Source organism: Schistocerca gregaria, chromosome 8, assembly GCF_023897955.1.
Source record: "Schistocerca gregaria isolate iqSchGreg1 chromosome 8, iqSchGreg1.2, whole genome shotgun sequence".
Taxonomy (NCBI): Eukaryota; Metazoa; Arthropoda; class Insecta; order Orthoptera; family Acrididae; genus Schistocerca; species Schistocerca gregaria.
In genome coordinates, this window is record NC_064927.1 from 394,516,460 (window position 1) to 394,535,806 (window position 19,347).

Sequence of the window (19,347 nt, forward strand, 5' to 3'; positions counted from 1 at the left end):
ATCGATGTTGTCGCCAGTGGTCGGCGGAAGGTGCACGTGCCCGTCGACCTGGGACCAGACCGCAGCGACGCGCGGACGCACGCCAAGACCCTAGGATCCTACGCACTGCCGTAGGGGACCGCACCGCCACTTCCCAGCAAATTAGGGACACTGTTGCTACTGGGGTATCGGCGAGGACCATTCGCAACCGTCTCCATGAAGCTGGGCTACGGTCCCGCACACCGTTAGCCCGTCTTCCGCTCACGCCCCAACATCGTGCAGCCCGCCTCCAGTGCTGTCGCGACAGGCGTGAATGGAGGGACGAATGGAGACGTGTCGTCTTCAGCGATGAGAGTCGCTTCTGCCTTGGAGCCAATGATGGCCGTATGCGTGTTTGGCGCCGTGCAGGTGAGCGCCACAATCAGGACTGCACATGACCGAGGCACACAGGGCCAACACCCGGCATCATGGTGTGGGGAGCGATCTCCTACACTGGCCGTACACCTCTGGTGATCGTCGAGGGGACACTGAATAGTGCACGGTACATCCAAACCGTCATCGAACCAATCGTTCTACCATTCCTAGACCGGCAAGGGAACTTGCTGTTGCAACAGGACAATGCACGTCCGCATGTATCCCGTGCCACCCAACGTGCTCTAGAAGGTGTAAGTCAACTACCCTGGCCAGCAAGATCTCCGGATCTGTCCCCCATTGAGCATGTTTGGGACTGGATGAAGCGTCGTCTCACGCGGTCTGCAGGTCCAGCACGAACGCTGGTCCAACTGAGCTGCCAGGTGGAAATGGCATGGCAAGCCGTTCCACAAGACTACATCCAGCATCTCTACGATCGTCTCCATGGAAGAATAGCAGCCTGCATTGCTGCGAAAGGTGGATATACACTGTACTAGTGCCGACATTGTGCATGCTCTGTTGCCTGTGTCTATGTGCCTGTGGTTCTGTCAGTGTGATTATGTGATGTATCTGACCCCAGGAATGTGTCAATAAAGTTTCCTCTTCCTGGGACAATGAATTCACGGTGTTCTTATTTCAATTTCCAGGAGTGTATTTTACATTCAACAACGAATTTTATGAACAACCTGACGGTGTCGCCACGGAGAGTCCTTTTTCACCCCTGGTGGCAAATCTTTTTATGGAAGATTTTGAAGAGAGAGCTCTCAACTCTGCCACTTTTAAATAGACAGTGTTTTGGCGTTACGTTGATGACATCTTTATAGTATGGCCTCATGGCGTGGACCGTGTCCAGGAAGTTTTACATCATATGAATTACATACATGAAAATATTATGTTCACTATGGAAACTAAAAAAGATGGTTGTTTGCCATTTTTAGATGTTCTGGTATGGCGCAAGAATGATGGCACACTTGGTCATTCGGCGTATAGGAAACCGACCCATACAGATTTGTATCTGCAAGCTACTAGTTGCCACCATCCGGCACAAACAATGGGTGTCCTCAAAACTTTAATCCACCGTGCCCAAAGTATTTCTGACGTCGACAGTCTTCAAGTGGAACTGAAACACCTGCAAAAAGTATTCCTGCTGAATGGCTTTTCAACTAAGCAAGTGAACAGAGCTATGCAGTCCTACAAACGACGCAACAAGGAAGAAGAAGAGGTCTTCAGGTGAACGGCTTATCTACCTTTTATTGGGAACATCTCGTCACAGATAGGTAGAATATTGACGAAGCATCAAATCAGAGTCATCTCCCGCCCTCCTCCTCAAATATCATCACTGGTGGGATCCGTTAAGGATAACCTGGGCCTACGTTAATCAGGTGTCTACAAGGTTCCGTGTGATTGCGGCAAGTCATATACAGGGCAGACAACACGAACGGTGCAGGAACGTATTGTGGAACACCAGCGGCATACTCGCCTTCTCCAACCCACCAAGTCCGCAATCGCTGAACATTGCATTTCTACTGGCCACTCTATGGACTACAGTGATACAAAAATTGTGGCTCAAACATCAAATTTCTGGAGTTCAATTATAAATGAATCCATAGAAATAAAATTGTCAGACAGCGAGACTCTTATCAATCGAGATAGCGGTTACCAGTTGAATTACGCTTGGAATCCCGCTCTAGAGAAACTTCGTAGTTAACGTAGTTATCGGTATAAAGATGAAGATCGGTCTGATATCGAAATGCCAAGTTTTCACCACGGAGGGCGCCAGGCGCGGAGCACGGAGTCGTGAACGCGCACGCTAAACAGTACATGGGCAGCGCATGCGCAATGCAGCCGAGTTTGGCTTTAAATAGCAGAGCTCATCGCGTATTCGCCAGTACTGCTACAGCTGTACTCACCTGAAGATGGCCAAAAGACTTTGTGCCGAAATATCGTGGCAAGATGTTACTGACTTACGGCAGTTCTCCCATGTTTTTATGGAACAATCAGTACGCCGGGAAAATTTCAAACATGACAAGAAATGGACTGTCTCACCATGTCCGGAGTCGTCACTCTGGTCTGCTACAGTTAGTGGGCGAGACCTCAAGAGACCAGATGGATGTCTTCGAGTTTGTGGCGACTTCAGGACTATGCTTAACCCTCAGCTTCAGGTTGAAGACTATCCCCTCCTGAGGACCTGTTCTCAAGCTCGCAGGGGGACAATTTTTTCCGAAGATCGATCTTGCCGAGGCCTACCTCCAAATAGATGAGCCTTCTACTCACTTGGCCGTCGTCAACACACCATTCCGGTTGAACTGCCTCATGTATGGCATCTTTCAGCCTTACTTGGAACAGATTTGCGGTATGTGCCAGGTTGCATAAACTACCTTGCCGACTCCGTCGTCACCGGCCGTACTGCAGATGAACATCTCAGTCACCTGCGACAATTGTTCCTGTGCCTACGGACTGCAGGCCTAAAATGGAAAACTTGATAAATGCTCCTTTTTCCAACCTTCGATCTCCTACCTGGTTCACATCATTTCCTACGATGGCATATCGTCTACTTCATCCCACACCGCTGCTATAAAAGCCCTTCCTCGTCCGCGTGACATCCACCAATTTCGGTCTTTCCTCGGTAAAATTGCTTACAATTGTGGCGTCCCTCCATCACCTATGCTGAGAGAACTTGCCTTTTCATTGGTGCCCGGCTTGTGAATCAGCTTTCCAAATCTTAAAGTGGAGGTTGCACTGTGCAGCGTGTCTCATGCCAAATAACCCCTCTCTTCCTCTCATCTTGACTGTGGACACCTCAGACTATGGTGTTGGGGCTGTTCTTCGCACTGTCTACCAGATGGATCGGAATGCCTGGTGGCATACATATCTAAATCCCTTACAGAGGCACAATGAAAACATTCTCAAATTGAGAAAGATCATGTTTGCCTGTACCAAATTCCTTCCGTACCTTTACAGTAGGTCTTTTCGCTTAATCACTGACCGTAAGCCCTTGTGGCCTTATTTTCCCCATCAGCCCAGTTACCCACGAAGACTTCCCATCGCCTGCAGCGATGGGCCCTATTCCTTTCACGTTTTAGGTACACCTCTCAGCATGCCAACGCCAATACCTTGTCGCAGCTCCCCTCTGTCCACGATTCGGCATTCGATTGGTCGGACCTCCTAATTTTTCATGTCGATGACGACATACAGGATGCGTTAGCAGCATTCCTAGTGATAGCTGAGAGGGTGGCGGCAGCGACGACCGCAGATCCTGGTGCACCACTATGTTCTCCACGGCAGGCTGATGCTTCCTCCGCCTTGTGCCCAGGCTGACCTCCGATTCTTCTTTTTCATCTGCCATCAACTGGTGGCCATTAACGGGGTGCTCCTCCATGCGGAATCTGACGCCACTCCACGAGTTATCGTACCAACTTCCCTGCGGTCCCGGATTCTCCACGTCTTGCACCAGGTCAGTGCGGTATTGCCCGGATGAAAACCCTCTCACATCGCCATGTCTTCTGGGTAGGCATGACAGCGGACGTGGAGTGCATGGTTCGGGGTTGTCAGCAGTGTACCAAGGCCCTTCCCACACCTCACCTGTTCTTCCAATCTTGGCCAGCTGCTTCCCTCCCATGGAACGCTCCATGTGGATTTTACAGGACACTTCGTCGGCGCTTACTAGTTACTCGTCATAGATGTCTACTCCCATTTCCCTTTCACTATTCAATGCTCCTCTATCACCATTACCATCATGGCCCTGTCAACAATATTTTCCATTGAAGGCCTTCTCGTCACCTTGTTACACTAAAACGGCCCACAATTTCGCAGTCAAGAGTTCGCCAAATTCTGTCATGATAATGGTATCCACCATGTCTTTACCCCTCCTTTCAATTCCCCATCCAATGGTGAGGTGGAGCGCCTTGTTCACACTTTTAAAACTCAGATGAAGAAGTACATGGAGGACCGTTCTCTGGAAGAAGCTATTACGTTATTTCTCAGTACCTACAGGGCCACGCTGGTGGGGGACAAGAGTCCAGCCACACTGCTCCACGGTCGCCAGCCTCGGACCCTACTCCATCTCCTCCTGCTGCAGGTTGTACCTCGCGCCCTGCCAGGCGCTTCCTGATATTAATCCGGCTCCAAGGTGTGGGCTCACAGTTTCGGGCCCCGGCCCCGAAGTTCAGTTCACACCGGATACTGACCTCGCGTTCTGCAACCGTTGAAGATTAAGTCTTTGTTTCTGAATTGGACTGTTACTAGTGTGTGTATGTGTTACCACGAGCCTTTGTGGGAACTTTAGAACTTTTGTTTGCCACAATTAGGAGACTTAACTGTCATTGTTATTGTTACCTTTCAAATGGTTCAAATGGCTCTAAGCACTATGGGACTTAACTTCTGAGGTCATCAGTCCCCTAGAACTTAGAACTACTTAAACCTAACTACCCTAAGGACATCGCATACATACATGCCTGAGGCAGGATTCGAACCTGCGACTGTAGCGGTCGCGCGGTAACGCCTAGAACCGCTCGGCCACTCCGGCCGGCTTGTTACCTTTCGTTTGTTGTTCTGTCATCAACCTTGTGAACTTACATCAATAGAAGTTATGTTTGTGAAAAGTTACGATTTGTAAGTCACAACACCTTCGACTTACGATGGTTTAGGTTGAGGCTTCCCCTGGACAAGTAAATAGTGAACTAATACCCAGTTTGCACTGAGTTGCCTTCGGGACCGCGTGTGTCGCGTGTATACTCTGCGGAAATTTGAGAAGATACAATATGGCAAGTGTTTGCACTGGGAGTATTGACAGCATTCGAACTCCTACTACTCAGATCCTCCTGTGGTAAGGGGTACTCCACGGTTAGCTGGCACCTCTCTGGCTGACACGCACTTCCATGGCTGCAGTCACGGACCGCACTTATGGTACCAATTTCCTCCGACGGCGCTGCACTGTAGCACAGTGAGTATATGAGATGCATTTGATGATCTGTAGGCCATTTTTGCAGAGTTTAACTGTCAGTGCAATATGACGATCTGTAATATAGTCTTGTCTGCAGGTACAAAAAAGTGAACAGTGCTTCCACACCAGCAGCATCAGTAATAAGGCGGGTAAATTGTGTAGGAGCCGATGAAATGCTCCATTCATTCACAAGACATCCTTTGTGCTGAGACATAGGAGCCTCTATATGGCAGTGAGAACGTTTGCGTTTTGAAGATGTTTGTTGAACGCAGGACTTAACGATTTCCAGAGAGGGTATCACGTCATGGATGGGGTGCCAGGTTAGGACCGTCAGGAGGAATTCATTCGGCGTTATTCTAGGCTATATTGATAAACAGGTAATGTTAGGAGAAGAATTTCCATGCAGACAAGCTGAGACATCACGAAAGCTCTTACAAAAGCAACCATTAACTAATTCTGTGATACTTGACGATTTCCGAGAGGGCGACTTGGTTCTTATTTACATAGCCATGTGATGTCAGCTGGCCGTGGTGGCCGAGCGTTTTTAGACGCTTCAGTCCGGAACCGCGCGACTGCTACGGTCGCAGGTTCGAATCCTGTCTCAGGCACAGATGTGTGTGATGTCCTTAGGTTCAAATGGCTCTGAGCACTATGGGACTCAACATCTTAGGTCATAAGTCCCCTAGAACTTAGAACTACTTAAACCTAACTAACCTGAGGACATCACACACACCCATGCCCGAGGCAGGATTCGAACCTGCGACCGTAGCAGCCTCGCGGTTCCGGACTGCAGCCCCAGAACCGCACGGCCACCGCGGCCGGCTGTCCTTAGGGTAGTTACGTTTAAGTAGTTCTAAGTTCTAGGGGACTGATGACCTCAGATTTTAGGTCCCATAGTCCTCGGAGCCATTTGAACCATTTTTTGTGATGTCAGTATAACAATGAGAACCTTTTAGATGGTGAGTCGGCATTTGAACATGTCGTGGCGATGCGTCAGGAGGTAAACGTGTGCATGGCTAGATGCAGCTTGCTTGTCCCGTTAGGATCGCTACCAACCTGTGCTATTGTGGCAAACATTGGAACAGATTTCTATAGCATGACCTGTGATGTCAGTGTACACATAAAGAGAGGAAACACGCCAGCAACGGAAACCACATGCACGCGGTCCAGAGCGTGACTTGGCTCTTATTTACATAGACATGTGACCTCAGTAAAACACTCAAGGAACTGTAACTGTATACCTGAAAACAGACGTGACTTTCACCTGCTGGCTATAGGCGATAGCGGCGTGTGGGCAGTTGCTCGCACCTCAGCGTTCGTCACTTCATGGGGACCGCCGGTGCTACCCGACTCCTGGCAGCATGTCCACAGTCGGTGGCATCGACGTCAGGTGGTGGGATGTGTTTTTTACCAGTGATCTTTTGTTTAAACTATATTCCATCGATTTGCACTACCAATAGGATGCTGGGAATTAAGAAAACTACCCCATACATGTGAAGGATATCGATTTAATTAATTTGCATAACTTTTTTTATATCACTGTGGTGTTATTGGTACGATAGTTAAGGGGAGGGTGTAGGTGAGTGGGTGACATGGAGCACAGCAGCAGGTTAAGTGCAGAACACTAGGTTAATTTGCGCACTTAATTTGCATAATTTTTATGTAAAACACTGTACAATAGTTTAAGAGGGTGAGGGTGGGCGACAAAGAAGAGTGCGCCAGAAATGGCGTTCAAAAGTCTGTGAAATTCGAAAATTGTACCAGAAAATGATGGGATGACATAGCTAATAACTTAATATGGTATCAACTGCAGTACAGTATGAATGTGGATGGAGGTTACATGGATGATGATGATGACGTTTGGTTTATGGGGCACTCAACTACGCGGTTATCAGCGCCCGTACGATTTCTCAACCTTTGCTCAGTTCAATCTCGCCACTTTCAGGAATGATGATGAAATGATGAGGACAACATAAACATCCAGTCATCTCGAGGCAGGTGAAAATCTATGATCCTTTCGGGAATCAAATCCGGGACCCCATGCTCGGGAAGCGAGAATCCGTCCGGGAGACCACGACCTGTGGACAGTCGACATGGAAAGCCACTTGACAGAACAATAGGTTAAGTGGCAACAAAGGGCTGAGCATTTTGTTAAGACACCCAGAGTGCTGTGCCGAACATTAGGTAATGCAACATGTTTGCCCCATGTAATTACTTCTTACAAGACCTACATATTTCCAAACAGCTGAGAATGATGAGAAAGAGATTTTTAACCCCTGCAAATAGAATTTTTTATAAATAAACAATATACCCTTGAATTTCCTGTTATGAGATCCTTCCTCTCCTTCCAGTTTCCATATATTCGATACACTGCCATAAATAAACAATACTCAATACACTGATTAAGTTGTTTAAACAATATTCTATACACTACAGTCGAATTCCCTACAAATGACCGATCGACTGAGTCTTTTTCCCGTCAATTTCTGGTAGGGAGGGTGGGAGGGGAAGGGTTTTACCAGAGGGAGAGAGGTTAATTAACTGATCAATTTAATTAAGTAGTCAATCGATTTGATAAGAGTGAGATGGGCTACCCAAATACTTAAGACCTGAAAGTGTACCTGTTGCAGCGAGGGGGGAGGTTTCCTGAGGGTGGGAGGGTAGTGGGAGGGGGGAACAACAGGTTAAGTACCTGTCATTCAAAAGGAAGGACCCTTTTAGCGGAAAAATGGGTTAAGGACCCTGCAATCAAAGGGGAACAATAGGTTAAGTACCTGTCATTCAAAGGAGAACAATAGGTTTGTTCCTAAGTGCATTCCTGACCCTGATGTAGGCAACCCACACTAACAAAATTCACGGCAAGAAGCTTGTCCCACTACTGGTGGCATCACTGGAGAGACGAGACAAGTCTTGCTCTTGAAGATCGCTGAACTTGGAGTTTGCGTCAACTATACTGGTGTTAGCACATTAGGCCAATAACTTTTGGTCCAACAGCCACATTTTCTTTGGGAACTCCGTAAGCTGCTTACTGTGACGTCCCTTCCCTCCTTCTGCACTTGTCGGGAGGAGATACGACTCGTAATGATGTTCATCACCATTAGTATGACATGGAACAGCACCTGTAACTCTCGTAAAACACAGCTTCTCGCGTAGTTAAGAAATATTCTATTGTTCGTCTGTAACAGTCTTATCAGTTTGTGTTAACTGATCAGTCGTTTATCTTTTATCTTATGACCGGTTAGTTTCGTTGAGCATTGAAATCTTGGTTCTTAATCCTATCATTATGGTTGTTTTTCACATGATCCTTAGCGAGGATTAATAATTGCTGTTTGTAATTCCGTTGCCATGCCGTTGCTACGTCCAGTTATTAACAACTGTCCAACGTAACTCCAGAGATCACTTATGTTAAAGTAACGTCCTTGTAACGCGCCGTAATGCTGATTTTTATGTTATTCACACTTCACTGTCTGTTATTCCTGTCTTCACACAGTCACTTAAAATGTTTAAAAGACTCAGTCACTAGCATGAACATATGTAATATTATTCTTTGAATCATGTAGGCGCCACATCTGATTTATGTCTTGACTAGTAGTTTATTAATCTTTTTGTAATTAATTGTTTGTCCCTATCACGCACACACACCGATATGTCATTCAAGATAAACTTCTCATCAGTCCAGTAATCGTGACGTTAACAATAACTTTGGATCGAACGGCATATAGGTTTTTCGTCGTGATTTTGTATTATTGTGTCCTACTCAACACTACAAATAGTTTCTTCTCACTGATCCATTACTATCAAGTTCACGCCGGCGGTGTGGACGAGCGGTTCCAGGCGCTTCAGTCTTGAACTGCGCGACCGCTACGGTCTCAGGTTCGAATCCTGCCTCGGGCATGGATGTGTGTGATGTCCTTGGGTTAATTAGGTTTAAGTAGTTCTAAGTTCTAGGGGACTGATGACCTCAGATGTTAAGTCCCATAGTGCTTAGAGCCATTTGATTTTATCAAGTTCACAACTGTTTAAAAAATGTTCAAATGTGTGTGAAATCTTATGGGACTTTACTTCTAAGGTCATCAATCTCTAAGCTTACACACTAGTTAACCTAAATTATACTAAGACAAGCACACACACCCATGCCCGAGGGAGGACTCGAACCTCAGCCGGGACCAGCCGCACAGTCCATGACTGCAGCGCCATAGACCAACCGGCTAATCCCGCGCGGCTTCACAACTGTTCTTCAGTCCGAAGGTTAAGTCCAGTAAATCAGTATCACTCAATTAAAATCACCGTCGCGTTTGTAACGGTAAGGATTACTTTATTCAGTCTAATGACTGAGTATAGCTTTAGTCTCTCTCTCACAAACTATCGAACTTTCACAACTGAAACAATCTAATAGCGTTTGCTTCCAGAAGACTATCGCAATAGTACTCTAGAGCTACTCAAGGGCAACTAACTAAATATTTACATATGTGAGTTGCATCGTAGGCGCATTGAATTTTCTTTTCGGTGTGGCTACAGCTCCCTTCCATGGTAAATGTTATCTTTCACCGAATTACCTCCTTGGATTTAACCTTTGTTCATATGAATTTAAATTTATTTTATAGATGTTATCAGGAGAAAGAAAACTGGCGTTCTACGGATCGGAGCGTGGAATGTCAGATCCCTTAATCGGGCAGGTAGGTTAGAAAATTTAAAAAGGGAAATGGATAGGTTAAAGTTAGATATAGTGGGAATTAGTGAAGTTCGATGGCAGGAGGAACAAGACTTTTGGTCAGGTGAATACAGGGTTATAAATACAAAATCAAATAGGGGTAATGCAGGAGTAGGTTTAATAATGAATAAAAAATAGGAGTGCGGGTAAGCTACTACAAACAGCATAGCGAACGCATTATTGTGGCCAAGATAGACACAAAGCCCATGCCTACGACAGTAGTACAAGTTTATATGCCAACTAGCTCTGCAGATGATGAAGAAATTGATGAAATGTATGATGAGATAAAATAAATTATTCAGGTAGTGAAGGGAGACGAAAATTTAATAGTCATGGGTGACTGGAATTCGTCAGTAGGAAAAGGGAGAGAAGGAAACATAGTAGGTGAATATGGATTGGGGCTAAGAAATGAAAGAGGAAGCCGTCTGGTAGAATTTTCCACAGAGCATAACTTAATCATAGCTAACACTTGGTTCAAGAATCATAAAAGAAGGTTGTATGCATGGAAGAATCCTGGAGATACTAAAAGGTATCAGATAAATTATATAATGGTAAGACAGAGATTTAAGAATCAGGTTTTAAATTGTAGGGCATTTCCAGGGGCAGATGTGGACTCTGACCACAATCTATTGGTTATGACCTGTAGGTTAAAACTGAAGAAACTGCAAAAAGGTGGGAATTTAAGGACATGGGATCTGGATAAGCTGAAAGAACCAGAGGTTGTACAGAGTTTCAAGGAGAGAATAAGGGAACAACTGACAGGAATGGGGGAAAGAAACACAGTAGAAGAAGAATGGGTAGCTCTGAGGGATGAAGTAGTGAAGGCAGCAGAGGATAAAGTAGGTAAAAAGACGAGGGCTGCTAGAAATCCTTGGGTAACAGAAGAAATATTGAATTTAATTGATGAAAGGAGAAAATATAAAAATGCAGTAAATGAAGCAGGCAAAAAGTAATATAAACGTCTCAAAAATGAGATCGACAGGAAGTGCAAAATGGCTAAGCAGAGATGGCTAGAGGTCAAATGTAAGGATGTAGAAACTTATCTCACTAGGGGTAAGATAGATACTGCCTACAGGAAAATTAAAGAGACCTTTGGAGAGAAGAGAACCACGTGTATGAATATCAAGAGCACAGATGGCAACCCAGTTCTAAGCAAAGAAGGGAAGGCAGAAACGTGGAAGGAGTATATAGAAGGTTTATACAAGGGCGATGTACTTGAGGACAATATTATGGAAATGGAAGAGGATGTAGATAAAGAGGAATTGGGAGATAAGATACTGCGTGAAGAGTTTGACAGAGCACTGAAAGACTTGAGTCGAAACAAGGTGCCCGGAGTAGACAACATTCCATTAGAACTACTGATGGCCTTTGGAGAGCCAGTCATGACAAAACTCTACCAGCTGGTAAGCAAAATGTATGAGACAGGCGAAATACCCTCAGACTTCAAGAAGAATATAATAATTCCAATCCCAAAGAAAGCAGATGCTGACAGATGTGAAAATTACCGAACTATCAGTTTAATAAGTCACAGCTGCAAAATACTAACGCGAATTCCTTACAGACGAATGGAAAAACTGGTAGATGCAGACCTCGGGGAGGATCAGTTTGGATTCCGTAGAAATGTTGGAACACGTGAGGCAATACTGACCTTACGGCTTATCTTAGAAGAAAGATTAAGAAAAGGCAAACCTACGTTTCTAGCATTTGTAGACTTAGAGAAAGCTTTTGACAATGTAGACTGGAATACTCTCTTTCTAATTCTAAATGTGGCAGGGGTAAAATACAGGGTGCGAAAGGCTATTTACAATTTATACAGAAACCAGATGGCAGTTATTAGAGTCGAGGGGCATGAAAGGGAAGCAGTGGTTGGGAAAGGAGTGAGACAGGGTTGTAGCCTCTCCCTGATGTTATTCAATCTGTATATTGAGGAAGCAGTAAAGGAAACAAAAGAAAAATTTGGAGTAGGTATTAAAATTCATGGAGAAGAAGTAAAAACTTTGAGGTTCGCCGATGACATTGTAATTCTGTCAGAGAAGGCAAAGGACTTGGAAGAGCAGTTGAACGGGATGGACAGTGTCTTGAAAGGAGGATATAAGATGAACATCAACAAAAGCAAAACGATGATAATGGAATGTAGTCAAATTAAATCGGTTGATGCTGCGGAAATTAGATTAGGAAATGAGACACTTAAAGTAGTAAAGGAGTTTTGCTATTTACGATGTAAAATAACTGATGATGGTCGAAGTAGAGAGGATATAAAATGTAGACTGGCAATGGCCAGGAAAGCGTTTCTGAAGAAGAGAAATTTGTTAACATCGAATATAGATTTATGTATCAGGAAGTCGTTTCTGAAAGTATTTGTTTGGAGTGTAGCCATGTATGGAAGTGAAACATGGACGATAATTAGTTTGGACAAGAAGAGAATAGAAGCTTTCGAAATGTGGTGCTACAGAAGAATGCTGAAGATAAGGTGGATAGATCACGTAACTAATGAGGAGGTGTTGAACAGGACTGGGGAGAAGAGAAGTTTGTGGTAGAACTTGACTAGAAGAAGGGATCGGTTAGTAGGACATGTTTTGAGGCATCAAGGGATCACAAATTTAGCATTGGAGGGCAGCGTGGAGGGTAAAAATCGTAGAGGGAGACCAAGAGATGAATACACTAAGCAGATTCAGAAGGATGTAGGTTGTAGTAGGTACTGGGAGATGAAGAAGCTTGCACAGGATAGAGTAGCATGAAGAGCTGCATCAAACCAGTCTCAGGACTGAAGATAACAACAAAAACATAGATGTTTAAAAGATAATGCATGACAACCCTTTCCTTTTATCTCCTCTTTTGTATGTTACTCTCAGTATTTAAGTGTTATAGTTGTTAAGCAAAACATTATCAGTGTAGTTAATTTTTTTATCACCAGTAATTGTCAATGTCAAGATGACTCACTTCCCTACTTAAAGTTTTCACGAAGTTTGTTAATTGGGGTTTTTTGTTCTTGGGGCGTTACAAGTGATCCCTCGACGATGAAGGGGGTACGTGACCTCCCGCTTCAATGTCTCTAGCCAGGTCAGGTCCTTGTTTTTATTTTTTGATTGACTTGCTCGTTGCACGTATACCATTCTTTTCCTTGATGTCAACATGACGTCAGAAGTGATGTTCTCTATGACAATGAAGACTTTGTCCCTTTTCTTCCTGAAACAAGAATACAGTAACATCCTTCACTGAGGTTGTGTCAATTCTGTGTCCATGTGTGAGACTGCGAAGTTGTTGAGGGAAACCGTACACAATGTTGATGAATCGACGCATTGTCAGATCGCAGAGCAGCTGCCCCACAGCCAGTCGCACTGACCCACTGTGTGGCGCCGCCTGTTGCGTGTCCTTGCTTCCACTCCACCTCGTCCGTTATGCAGAGAAACTCTCCGCTCCCTCACCAGTCCCTCTTTATAATGGGCGGGTGAGTAGGTGTCAGGAGGGCAGAGGGGTCGTCAGGGGCGCACTGCAACTGCGCAGGTCGCAGGCACATGGCGCACGTGTCCGACACGTGACTGCAAGCCTCTCTGTGGGGCTGACAGCCTGGTATTAAGGAGGCGGTTATTACGCTCGTGGGGGACTGCGACGAGCGCCGCAGCAAATGCCAGCGGCCTGCGCAGTTCGCTGGGGCCTTCATTATCTCCCGGCAACAGAAACCACTTCGTGTTCCAGATGTTTATGTGGCGCTTGAGTAGCAATTCCGACATACAGTGTTGCAGGCAAAGTAGTTATTGTTTCAGGGAGTGGTTGTCTGAATTGCTTCAAAGTAAACTGTTTATATAAAACTGAAAGCCAGTCTCTAGTTTATGTTTTTGATTGTGAGTTATAAAGTTACTACGATTCCCAGTTTTCATGTCCTGAAAAAATTCCGCTTATGTGAAAGCTAACTCGTAAGTGATAAAAACGCAATCTGACTAAATTTATCATATATCTGTAGGGCATATGACTTTCAAAACGTATGCTCAATTTTCAGCAAGTGCTCAAAAATGAATGCCATAATGGAACTTCCTATCAGTATAAAAATGAGTATAAGGTTGACGACATTCGGTTTTTTTTCCTGAGCGCCACCGTACACAAATGTTATTTCTTTGTAAGTCGTCATATGAGGATGATTTGTTTATAAGTAGAAACCGGGTATTGTACCATTTCAATGACCCAAAGCTGCAAAATACGCAGGCAAACTCCACTTAGAAAAATTTCAGAGGTTACTCGGAAGTGTTTTCTAGGTATTTTGTCATAAGGGGCCAGTGATTTCCAGTGACTCGTTACAAAGTAATTACATTTCATTTGATTTGGTACTCCATTTATCTTTGCATCTATCGTATTGTGTTGAGAGTATTCTCCGTGGATCTTTGAGAGGTTTCAATATGGCGAGTGTAGGCGCTGGACGTTTTGATAACATCCGAATTCCAACAACTCAAGTCCCCCTGGACGACCTCCACAAGTGGAAGGTCCTTTCCGGCAGGCTGAGTCCGGCTTCAGATCGAGTGCGATTGCTGAGATGTGCGACCCACGGCGGCAACACAGGAACTGGCGATGCGTGACAGCTGGCCTGGGGCGCTACGTGTGGACACCGGGACACGGGGTGGGATGTGTAAATGTTTCAGTATTCTCCGACAACTACTACAGATTGGATCTCGGTTTAAGTGTCTCATGGTCAGTGATTCTCAGTACATTGCAGTGGACTCTGTCTTTCAGTGGTACTTTTTGTTGCTGTCTATACCCTGTCACGCAGTAGACCGTGCCCCTTCCTTCCGAATGTAGTGTAGAGAGAGAATTCAGGAATTCAACAGTTCTTTAAAAACCCAATCGCAACATCAGATTCCCGATTGATTAATTTATTTTTTCCGGTAGTGCTATTGCAAGCACACATCTCTCTAACCACTCCTACAGGAGGACACACCATGCAACTTAGCTGAAATTTTAGATTTTCAGCTACCTTCAACATAATGGGCTTCCTACCAAACGACCTAACTGTGGTAGTATTCACCAATTGGAGTCAAGGGGGGGGGGGGGGGTAATCCGGAATGGGGCCGAGGAGGGTTTGGAAACCATGCAGTTGTGGGATCGACTCCCTCCAAATATACTAGTCCTGATATCCATGAATTGGTGCAAGGAAAAAACTCACTGCACAAAAAGGATATCGACTTAAATAATTAGTTAATCAATTTCAGAGAGTGAGAGAATACTCCCAAGGCACCACAGCAGGGGGGAGGCGTTATCAGATATCAACTACTTTGTTCACGACAAACATGGGGTTAGTGTGGCACATGACACACACCACATACTTCTTCTCAAATGTCTTTGTTCCAACCGCTACAGGTTTCCATAGCAGTGGAAGTATGAGAAAAAGGGCTCTGTCAACTACCAATGCTAGGACTGCATGACTGGCGAGGAGGCATGGGGGGGGGGGGGAGGGAATAGAATTGAGGATGGGTGAGGGGACATTTTGTTTTGTGTGTGTTTGCATATGTTGGTTAACACAAACTGTAAGCATCCATTTGAGGGAGAGAGAGGGAGAGCATGGGCTTCAACAGGAATTTCTCAGGTGTCAGTATCAAAGGGTGGCCGCCATCTGACACTCTGTTCAGCGATTAGTGGCAGCTGACAGTGGTCATGGGGCCCAAACAAGCATAGTGTAGTGTGTGAATGGGGGTATACACGAGGCAGCCGGCCCAGTGAAGTGGTCGGGGTGTGGGTGCACAGTGCCCTGTGGTTGTGGAAAAAAACTTTCAATAATGTAATTGCATGTGATGAGTGTTTCATGATGATATTCCTTGCATGACCAGAATAAAAAAGCGGTCGATTTAATTACTTGTTTTCGATGAATTATACAAGACTTGTATCTTACAATACCGCAGTGCATGATGAACAACATAGATCCAACCCAGCGAAGTGAATTTCATAAATAAACTGTGTATCCTTTGCTATGCAATTGAATTTCTTGTCATGAGATCCCTCCTGTGCATCACAGATTAAGTCCTTTTCCAGATGGCGGAGGGGAGAAAGGAGTCCTTGGGGATTTACCAGAGTGGGAGGGACTGATTAATTTATAGATTTAATTAATTATTTGTTCAAACTAAAAGACTGTGAGGGGGCTATTCGAAAAATCAGTCCTGAAAGAGTACTTGTATCGGCGAGGGAGAGGGAGGAGTGTTGTAGGTATGGGTGGGGGAGGAGGGGGAGGGGAAGGGGAGGGGTGGGGAGTTTCTCAAAATGACAGAGTATCCCCAAAGGGTCATTAATCAACCCCTGAAGATCAAAATCCACTTAGCAGAACAATAGGTTAAGGGGTTTGGAGGGGATTATAAATCAATCAAGTTTGCCTGTGAATGTATGTAATCAACACTAAAAAAATGCACTAATGCTCTCTTCATCCCACTACTAGCGTTATGATCTGTGGAATGAATTCGTGGCACTCCCTGGGTGGCCTCGTCATTCTGGAAGGAGTTTATCAACAAAGGTACTCATCTATCCTTGGATACCATGCCCAAACCTAGATGTAGTTTGCTTCTCCTTAGCATGGTGGCATCTACTACCAGGACACTGCAACATGTCATACAGCTCACAATTTACATGCTTGGCTCGAAAAGCACCAGGATCGGTTTACAGTACCCTCCTGGCCACCTAACTCCGCAGATTTAAACCCAATCTAGAACCTGTGCGAGCACCTAGATTGGGCAGTTTGCCCAATGGATCCTCAACCGAGAAATCTAGCACAGCTGGCCATGGCATGGCGCCACATCATTGTCAGTACACTACTGGCCATTAAAATTGCTACACCACGAAGATGACGTGCTACAGACGCGAAATTTAACCGACAAGAAGAAGGCGCTGTGATATGCAAACGATTAGCTTTTCAGAGCATTCACACAAGATTGGCGCTGGTGACGACACCTACAACGTGCTGGCATGAGGAAAGTGTCCAACCGATTTCTCATACAGAAACAGCTGTTGACCGGCGTTGCCTGCTGACATGTTGTTGTGATGCCTCGTGTAAGGAGAAGAAATGCGTACCATCACGTTTCCGACATAGATAAAGGTTGGATTGTAGCCTATCGCGATTGTGGTTTATCTTACCGCGACATTGCTGCTCGCGTTAGTTTAGATTCAATGACTGTTAGCAGAATATGCACTCGGTGGGTTCAGGAGGGTAATACGGAACGTCGTGCTGGATCCCAACGGCCTCGTAGCACTAGCAGTCGAGATGACAGGCATCTTATCTGCATGGGTGTAACGGATCGTGCAGCCACGTCTCGATCCCCGATCAACAGATGGGGACGTTTGCAAGATAACAACCATGTGCACGAACAGTTCGACGACGTTTTTAGCAGCATGGACTAGCAGCTCGGAAACCATGGATGCAGTTACCCTTGACGCTGCATCACAGACAGGAGCGCCTGCGATGATATACTCTACGACAAACCAGGGTGCAAAAATGGCAAAACGTCATTTAGTCGGATGAATCCAGGTTCTGTTTACAACATCGTGATGGTCGCATCCGTGTTTGGCGACATCGCGGTGAACGCCCATTGGAAGGGTGATTTCGTCATCGCCGTACTGGCGTATCACACGGCATGATGATATGGGGTGCCATTGGTTACATGTCTCGGTCAGCTCTTTCTCGCACTGACGGCACTTTGTTTTCAGAGGTCTTTACGTTTCAGATATGTTACGACCCCTGGCTCTACGCTTCATTCGATCCCTGCGAAACCTTACATTTCCACAGGATAATGCACGACCGCATGTTGCAGGTCCTGTACGGGCCTTTTTTGATACATAAAATGTTCGACTGGTGCTCTGGCCAGCGCATTCTCCAGATCTCTCACCAATTGAAAACGTCTGGTCAATGGTGACCGAGCAACTGGCTCGTCACAATACGCCAGTCGCTACTCTTGATGAACTGTGGTATCGTGTTGAAGCTGCATGGGCAGCTGTACCTGTGCACGCCATCCATGCTCTGTTTGACTCAATGCCCAGTCGTATGAAGGCCGTTATTACGTCCAGAGGTGGTTGTTCTGGATACTGATTTCTCAGGATCGATGCACCCAAATTGCGTGAAAATGTCATCACATGTCAGTTCTAGTATAATATAGTTGTCCAATGAATCCCCGTTTATCATCTGCATTTCTTTTTGGTGTAGCAATTTTAATGGCCAATAATGTACTTTCCAAAAACTCACTGACTGTTGTAACCTCCCCACAAAATAAAATAATATGAATAATATTCTCATTTAGTGTAACCTCAAAACAGAAAAATTCCAGACCTCTCAACAGTAAAAAAATATAATTATGTCGTTCACATTCAGTATAACCTACCAACAGGAAAATTGCGTAACGTATCAATAATAAAATGTGACTAATCTCTCAATAAAATTGCGACTCACTTATAACCTTTCAATAATTGACATCAATTTAACCTGGTAAATTTTGGACGTCAGCATTGGTGCGTCATGGCCCTGATACATCATTCTGAATAAACTGAAAAATCTTACCTTAATTAAATCGCCAGATAACGCGTATATATCTGCTCCTATAAGAAATTTTCCTGGCGCAGCTAAATGCAATGCTGGCCGATAGATTTGTCTTATATAAAAGGAAAGAACTGATTTTTTCTTTTCAATAATCGGGATGGCCAAGGATTGGAGAAATTAGTGAATTCTTTCAATTGAGATGAATGTCAAAAGTTAATTTTTAAGAGAAAGATTATTATTAACAGATTTTTTAAAAACATTTACATGGGACTTGATGTAACAATACTACATATGCGCGGGGCTGCTTTTACCTTACCCTACAACGCTCAGGCTCCGCCATCGCTGGACACGACCGGCCCAGCCAACACGATACACCAGACACGACTGCTCGCTAGCGACAACTTACTCCTACTGCTACACAGTTCCTACTGCAGTCAATACTACTCTTTGGTCTCAGATTCTCTTCTAGCTTACATATCGCAGGCTGCGCGTGAGCAATACATCGAAATTACATCAGCTCGAGTGCGCTAGCAACAAATTCTTTAATTATGGACCTCTTACACTGTCTTCCTGCACATTTCGCAGCAGTTTACCCTGCAAAGGGTGAAGTGATCAAATTAATAGATATTGTAGGTAGCTTATGAGGCTCTCCGCCACGGAATTATCAGCCTGATAATCAGTGGCAGAATACCAACACCCTGTCTGGTATAGGTTTCCCCACATCAAAACACTACATGAGATGTGAAGCCTTGTCACTGGATGTCTGACGTCTACACAACTTGCCAAATTATATGTCCTGGTTGGTAT